This window comes from Pteropus vampyrus, unplaced genomic scaffold (genome assembly GCF_000151845.1).
Source record: "Pteropus vampyrus isolate Shadow unplaced genomic scaffold, Pvam_2.0 Scaffold114, whole genome shotgun sequence".
In the NCBI taxonomy this organism is placed as follows: domain Eukaryota; kingdom Metazoa; phylum Chordata; class Mammalia; order Chiroptera; family Pteropodidae; genus Pteropus; species Pteropus vampyrus.
The window spans coordinates 2,404,821-2,412,971 of NW_011888895.1; the positions used below are offsets into that span (position 1 = coordinate 2,404,821).

Below are 8,151 nucleotides of genomic sequence, written 5' to 3' on the forward strand. Positions count from 1 at the left end.
AATGAAGATGCTCTCTATATAACAATATGGAAAGGAAATGAAGAAAGCAAAGTACAAAACAGTGCACATGATATACTACATTTTATGTAAAAAAGAGAGGAATAAATATACATTCACAGTTGGTTCCATTTTTAAAGGATTCATAAGAAACTAATAAAATGGAAACAAGACATCGTAAGTTATAGCTTTTTTATGTTGTTTTGCTTTTATGTAATGTGATCATACGACTTATTGAAAAATAACAGCAAAAAACTTTAAGCTGCATTTCTTCTCACGTGAGTTTGAGACTTAAAAAAATGACAATCTGCTCGACCTATGTCCTCCATATTGAGATGTTCAAGGAGCGTTTGCTGTTGACCGATTCTGATCCTACTGAGTCACAAATATGACATTCTTCAATGCAATAAGAATGGAATGGGAATGTAGGCTATGCCTGATCCTGCCTGAGAAGCATGGGCTGAGTCGGCCGATAAGCATATGACTTTAGAAAGGTCACCGTCCTCTCACGGCTTCAATTTTTTACATTATAAAGAAAGAAATTGGTTCCGTTCAGCAAATATTTATTGAGAAATGGCTCCCATCCTGAAGACTCAAAGCCGCACAAGATCCAGTGCCTGCCCTTCAAGGCCTGGTGGAATGATGGAAGAGTTAGCCGAGACAAGGACGAGGGGCACCAGAAAGTTTCAGGAACCATGACCAGAGGTGTCTCTGGAAAGTGTACTCTTGAGGCCAGAAGAGGGCTGACCCCTTCCAGTGTGTTCAAGGAAGACTTTCTGCAGGAAAGGAGTGAGTAAGAAAGTGTCCCAGGCACTTCTGTGACCAGAGCACGGGCCATGTCAGGGGCAGTGAAGCAAAATGGGGCTCCACAGAGGACAAGCACCAAGGAAAAGGTCCCTCAGTAAGACCTCTCCGCTCCGGGCCCCAGCTCTGCCGAGCTCTGCTTCAGAAGAGTGAGGGAGGTGGCCCCCGGCACATGTAGTCTCCCACCCCCAGCATCTCCCCTGGGGAGATGTTCTGCCCTCAGAGAAATGTGCCTGCCCTAGGTCTCTGCCCCTCTCCCCACCCCTGCGGCCAGCACTGCTTCTAGCTGCTGGCGGGCTCACCTGGTCGCTGGCCTTGCCGGGACCAGACTTGAGGCTTGTGCTACACGGCACCATCCTCATCTCTTTTGCTTCCCACAACAGCCCTTCAAGGTTGGAGTCCTGCATTCATTTTGCAGATGAAACACTGAAGCTCAAAGGGGTTAATTGGCCAAGTTCTCAAGTGTCGGAGCCAGAATTCGATTCTAGGTCCCTCCTTTCCGAGCCAGAGAACTAAGCCTGTCCATTAGTTTGCTTGACCAACAGGTTGGCCAGTCTGGACTTTGTCCCAACCATCTAGGGTGAGGTTCTCCCATGCTCCCAGCCCACCCTACTCATCCTCCAAAGCCAAGGCCAGCCCCACTCCCTCCCTGAGCAAGCTGGATCAGATTAGCAAAAGCAACAGCGTTCTCAAGGTTGCCCCACTTGGCTCCAGCAATTAATTAAGAGCTGTGTGAGAGCCTCCAAAGGGCCTGCAAGCTCCAGCAAGATACACACACATAGTTTAATCCAAAATATTTGCTGTGTTTTTCCCCTTGCTGGGGAACCAGTCCTTACCTGTTACCTGAACCTGATTAAATTCTTAAGCCGTTCATTCTCAGTACCAGCCATGAGCCAGCCTGTTGGTCAGATGTAAGGTGGGGAGGTAGCTGGAAACTTGACAATGATAATAATCAATTAATAAATAAATTTGTTTACTAGCTGTTCCTGGAAGCATCCAAGATCCTCACCGGGCACTTCTTGTCCTGGTCAACAGTAACATTAGCACATTTGGGACCTGCAGGCTCAGCCAGGGCATGGAGGAGCCTGAAAGACCCAGCCCAGAGAGGTCTATGGAAGGGCTGCTTTGTGGCCGGGATGGTGGCCTCCTGGCCCCAGATGCTGTTGGCCAACTGTTTCCTCACAGTCTTAGAAAAGGTCTTAGGGATCAGGCAGTCACACGTCCCACCAACACCCTGCCTCATGGTCTCTGTTCTGCCAGTGTTAAAGCTCTCTCTCCAAAAAGTATCTGAACCCACCTGTTCTCTCTCCCTTGGGGCCAACACCTACCTACACCAGCAAACATTTTCTTTAAAGAGCTGAGTAGTAAATGTCTTAGATCCAAGGGACAAAAGCAAGGATATTATGCAGGTATTTATATTTAATAAGAGAGAAAACATATTTCCACAAATTTTTATTGTTAAAGTTTTCAATCTAACAATATTAATAACTGGATACTATTTTTTAAATACAGGTCAACTAATAAAAAAATATATAGATTCCTGGGCCTCAGTCAAAACTTTCTGAATCAAGATGTAAAGATTATATATACATGGTATGTGTGTGTATACTCATATATAAGCACATACATGTATATATATGCATACATATATACAATATATATTTATGTATAGTATATATGTTTATTTAGAAATTACATATGCATATAAATATGTGTGTATGTGCATAAATACATGTATTTATATACTAATATATATATTGTATCTGTGTATATACATATATGCAACATACTATATATAGTATAGACATATATATTCATATATATTGTATAAGTATATATGTGTGTACATGTATGTGCACCTGCACATACACATGTGTGCACACACATATACATATACGCATACAGCAACACACATATGCATACATATGTGTGTGTTGTCCTTGGTGATTTTGATGGCTAAATACATTTTAAAGATACAGTGTCCCTGGGCTGTTAAGTGTCTATATAATAAAGAAAGGTAATGCTTACAAATTTTGTACTTCATACAATCTAATGATAAAAGTATTTGTAAACAATTGCTAAGCTCAGCGGTTGAAGCCACACAAAGGAATCTCATGTCTCTTGAATTTAAGAAAGCTACTAATGAATGACTAGATTACATTGTAAGAAAGGCTGTCAACGAATTGAAAAATGCCCCACAGTTGACTGTATCATTTGGTCACCTTTGTGTTCACACGGCTTATTGCAGGTTCACAGGGGAGACCCACCGAGGCTGCTGCCTTAGCCACATCTCACAGCTAATAAGTTGCCACCCCGGAGTTTGACCCTGAGCTTCCAAACTTGGGACCCAATATTTTCTCCATCAGGGAAAGAATTATTCTGAACTTTTCTTTTTCCCCAAGAGGAATGAGTTGGACAAGTATGAATTACTGCAGAATCCAAATTAGTGGAATCCAAATTAATGTTTGAGTTATATCAGTGATGGGTACATGAGAAATTATAGTTCTTTAAAAACTTCCAGTGCCTGCACATTTGTTATTGGGAAAACCTTTCCAACTTTCCACTTGCTCAGGGCTGTGAACTTCCTGCTTATTTATACAAGCAAATTAGAAGTCTGCAGCTAGCTTTTTTTTTTTTTTTTTTTGACAATTGCATTAGAAGGAAGATGGCCCTTAGGCTCCATTATTTCCCCTTTATCACCTCCGGGCAGCGACGAAGGCGTGGGCTAAGAACAGGAACACAAATTCCAATCCCACATTTGTTTGTTCGTTCAGTCGACAGATAACTGAGTGTTCGCAGCATCATTCTTCAGCATCTCTCTCCTAACCATGGGAAGCAGAGAAGCCAGGAGACGGGCGAGACTCCTGTAATCCGGGCCTTCTGTGTGAGAGCTGCCTGTCCACAGGCATCCTTCAACACCAAATCGTCATGCAGAGTCGCAAGAACTGAAGACCCGCACGTTCTGAGACTGACGTGGGTGAGGCAATTGTTAGAAACACTTCCCAAGGCATCCCGGCTTCATCGCCAACATTATCAAAGTCTTAATCCACACTTGGTACACCACGTAAGACCCGAATCTGTATTCTTTTGTCATGTAGGTTTTGAATCACCCCTACACCTTTCACTTTCCCCATCTCTGCCTCTACCAATGAGCCAGTCCGCAGAAGGCAGGCCTGCCCCGAAGCCACTACGATCCCCTGCGGCATCAGTTCTCACGTTGGCTGCAAACTGTCATAACATGAAAAGCTTCACAAAATACCGATACCTGGTGTCACTCACAAAGATTCCACTTTACCTGGTCTGGCCTGGCCATCAGGATTTCTAGAAGCTTCTGAGAGGTGCTAACATGCCGCCAGGGGCAGACACCTTGGTGTTAAGCCTTCTCTGAGCCAAAGACTTGTAATTCTGGAGGCTCTAGTTTTAAGTAAGGGGAGAGATTAAGGCTTTCATTGATGTGGGATTGAGCAAATATAGTTAAATGACTGAGGTCCCTACACTTCAGCTTTCCAGATGATCACGAACTTTCCATGGCTCTCTAGAGTTTAGGCCACCCCTCAAGTTTCCTGTATAATGTGGGTTTTGAGGTGGTGTGTGCCCATAAACACACACCAAACTCATTGAAAAATAATGGAAAATTCTCAACTGAATTTAATGAATAACTATTTTAAAAACATAATAGTTAGCTTGTTGATCTGCAAGAGAGAATTATCAGGTTTTATTTTTTCAAACACACATGTAATACAGAGGCTATCTTAAAAGGATGGATTCATTGCCTATATGCTAAAGAATTTTTTGTCTTTCAAATAGATTTTCAAGGGATTTATGTCTGTGTTCATTTCCTATTGCCGCTATAATAAATTACTACCGACCTGGTGGCTTAAAATGACACAAATTTATTCTCTTACAGTTCTGGTTGTCAGAAGTCTGAAGTGGGGGATGCAATTCCATAGTGTAGTGGTTAGCACGTCTGCTTTACACGCAGAAGGTCCTGGGTTCACGCCCCACTGGAGCCAAGGTCTATGGTGTACGGCCATGCCACCCTGAACAAGCCCGATGTCTGATCTCAGAAGCTAAGCAGAGTCGGGCCTGGTTAGTACTTAGATGAGAAACCACCTAGAAAGACCAGGTGCTGTAGGCATAAATAATAATAAAAAAATAAATACATAAAAATAAAAAGTCTGAAGTGGGGCTCACTGGGCTGTATTCCTTCCTGGATGTTCTAGAGTAGTACCTATTTTCTCACCTTTTCCAGCTTCTAGAGGCTGTACATGTTCAGTGGCTCGTGATCCTTCCTCCATCCTCAGGTCTAGTAAGGACAGGCTGAGTGTTTCTCACAATGCCATCTCTCTGCTTCTGGCCCTTCTGCCTCCCCATCTAAGGACCAGGTCCTCCATACAATCCAGAATAATCTCTTTATTTTAACATCGGCTGGTAAGCCATCTTATTTCCATATGTCACCTGAATTCCCCTTGACAGGAGACACAACATAGTCACAGGTTCTAAAGATTAGGACCTGGGAAGATCTGAGGGGCCATCGTGCCCACTTCACACCCAAATATCCTAAGAGCATAAATGGTGCTTAAAAACCTTTCTTAGCCGAGGAGGGGAATTTGAAAAGCTGATCACCAAATTCGGACCCATGCGCCATCCAAATAAATCAGGAGCAGGGACAGTCCCTATGATATCTGACCTTGAGCTAACACTGTCTGACCGAGGCGAACCCACCAGGTGCAATCTGCATTTGTGCTGTGGTTGTGAAGATGCAACATGGTTTTTAATCTTTTACGAGATGGTCAATCATATCCCATGTTGAGAGTGTGTCTTCCTGATGGAGTGTTTGCGTCTCCGTTTGTAAGTGTGCCCCGTGTGTGCATCTTTCTTCATTGGTCCCGAAGGATCTCTGTCTCCCTCTAGCCATCTGTGTGCTCTGTGTATGGATATCTGTCAATTATCTCTCTCAATCTCTTCTTTCAGTTTCTTTCTCTGTTTCTTTCTTTTCCTCTATGTGTCCACTTCTCGAGAAACACCTTGTCGGTGAATAGAGGACATTTGGAGCAGGGGCACAGAGGGTTGATGTCACCTTGTCCTTCGAAATCCTATTGCCAAAGCCACAAACATGCCAGCTTAAGGGGTCGGCAGAAAGGCCTCTCAATGGACCCTTACATCCGGTTTTGTATTCTTAACCTCCCTTGCCTGATGTGTCCCAAGGCAGGGATGCACTGTTCCACACCTAGATGCTCTGGGCTACACCGTAACAGCGCTCAGGGACTTGAGAACATCTAGAACCTTCCCTGGCCCTGCCATAGGCCTTCTTTTTCTCCAAGTCCAAGCAAGACCATAGCTCTTGGACATTTGAAGGGAAGATGGCCCATCAGCCGCAAGGTGATGCCGCAGGCTAAAGAGGCTCTGACCTGAGCCGGGCACCCTGGAGCCATGCGCCAGTGCAAAAGGAGTGACCCATTCAGTCCCCACCAACTCAGCTCGGGCCTGTGAGCAGATGACTACTCCATGAGGGCGCCGTGGCCTCTCATCCATCAGAAACACCTGACCGAGCCCTCTCCTGGGTCTCCACTTTTTTTCGAGTTAAATATTGATAGATTTTTTTCTTTCGATGTCAAATTTACAGTCAAGAATCTTAGTGTACGTGCTTGCACCCATGTAACCTAAATCTTTTTTGCAAGATGGCCATTACCATCACCGTCGAAAGCTCTCTCATTTCCCGTCTCCGTCACTCCTTGCCCCTGGAGCATTTCTCCTATTTATTTTAAATCGACAATTCTACTTGATATTTTGTATGAAGCCTGGAATTTATTTTATAGTTTAGATTTCTGTGATAAAATGCCATACATATATCAAATGGAAACTCTTAGTTGCTCAATCAACTTGAATGGGAGGTTGAACCAAATGGGAAACTTTGGGGGCGTTTTAATTTTTTTTTTTTCTTATTATTGTGGTAAAATACGCCTACATAAAATTTACCATCATAAGCACTTTTCAGTGAGCAATTCGGTGGTATTAAATGTGTCCATTATGTTTGCAACTGTCACCAACACCTGTCTCTAGAATCCTTCCCATCTTGTAAAGTCGAAACTCGAAACGCCTCAGCCTCTTGGGTCCGGGGTGGGAATCCCGAATCTTAATCCTCTCTCTCTCGCCTTCATCTCACTTGGCTTCTCTGTTCTTTTCCACTGGGAAACTATTTCTGTTCAGATCAGCAGAATTTTTTTCTTTTTTCTTTTTCTTTTATTTTCTTCTCACCTTTCCATTTTCTCTTCTTATATGTCAACAGACGGTGGGATGATCCAAAGTGAAGATGAGGCTGAGGTCACCGGGTGGCCCAGAGGAGGCAAGGAAGACAAGATGTCACTGACAAGTGTTCACGGAGAGAGCCACGCTCAGCCTTGTGACAAACAGAGGGAGGCTGGGGACGCGATGCTGGTGTCCAAGGCTTGGCATCAAGTCCGGGAGACAAGGTGCCCACACGGAAGGGTGGCAGGGCGGCGTGACCGGAGGTGCTCGACCACATCAGCCAGAGGACAGGCAGCACTCCAAGAGCCGATCGTAGGTCGGTGGTTTAGCGCTCGTGTGCGATGTAATGCATTTTCCTGTAAAAACAATGTTCTGAGTAGAGAGTAGGTTGTTGGCCAGCTGATAAAATCTAATATAAATAACCACGGTGGGTAAAGCATGGCGCTCAGAACAACTTTTCGGGGACACCTACCCACGTAACACTGTTTACCTCTGCAGGAAAATTGGTTTGGGGTTGCAACTTGTTACCGAAACATTTCGATTTGCTCACTACCACCCTGGGCAGCCCGAAGTAGGGGAGGCTTTGCGAAAGGAGGGCTGGGGTGTTCCGGGCCATTGGTAACTTGCGAAAGTGTTAAGTGTCCTTCTCCTGGCCACGCGTTCCCTTGATAGTTTGAACTGGGACGAGAACCTAGACGAGGTGGGCTGTTCATCAACCAAGCTTAGGAAAGCAGAGCCCGCCCTAACGATCCAATGCCAGAGAGGGACATCTCGATCAGAGATGCTTCAGGAAGGAGGCAAGGACTGACCTGGGCCCACAGGACAAGCGGCGGGGGATAGAGATTGGCACAAAGTGGGGTAAGCCGAAGAGCAGAGGAAGAACCGAGAGCTCTCACATGAAATTCTGCAAAAAGGCTGCACAGGCGGTGGGGGCGGGTGGCGGGAGTGAGGAGCGTGGGGGCGGCGGGTTGGCAAGCACCTTAAGAACAAGGCTAAGCATTTTGAACTTTCTCTGTGAGTCAAAGTGTGGGCATGATCCATTAAGAGACGGTACTAGGGCACCAGCAGCATTAATTTTTATGAAATGGAACCAAATCGAAT

General features: G+C 44.9%; 1 long non-coding RNA gene across 1 annotated transcript in view; it reads right to left on the minus strand.

The window, feature by feature from the left end:
• Positions 1 to 5,199: 5,199 nt before the first annotated feature.
• LOC111743459 overlaps positions 5,200 to 8,151 on the minus strand; it is a 5,520-nt gene continuing 2,568 nt past the window's right edge. Inside the window, exon 2 of the long non-coding RNA XR_002781720.1 lies at positions 5,200 to 7,406. This is a non-coding gene — a long non-coding RNA (uncharacterized LOC111743459). The remainder of the gene's footprint in view (positions 7,407 to 8,151) is intronic.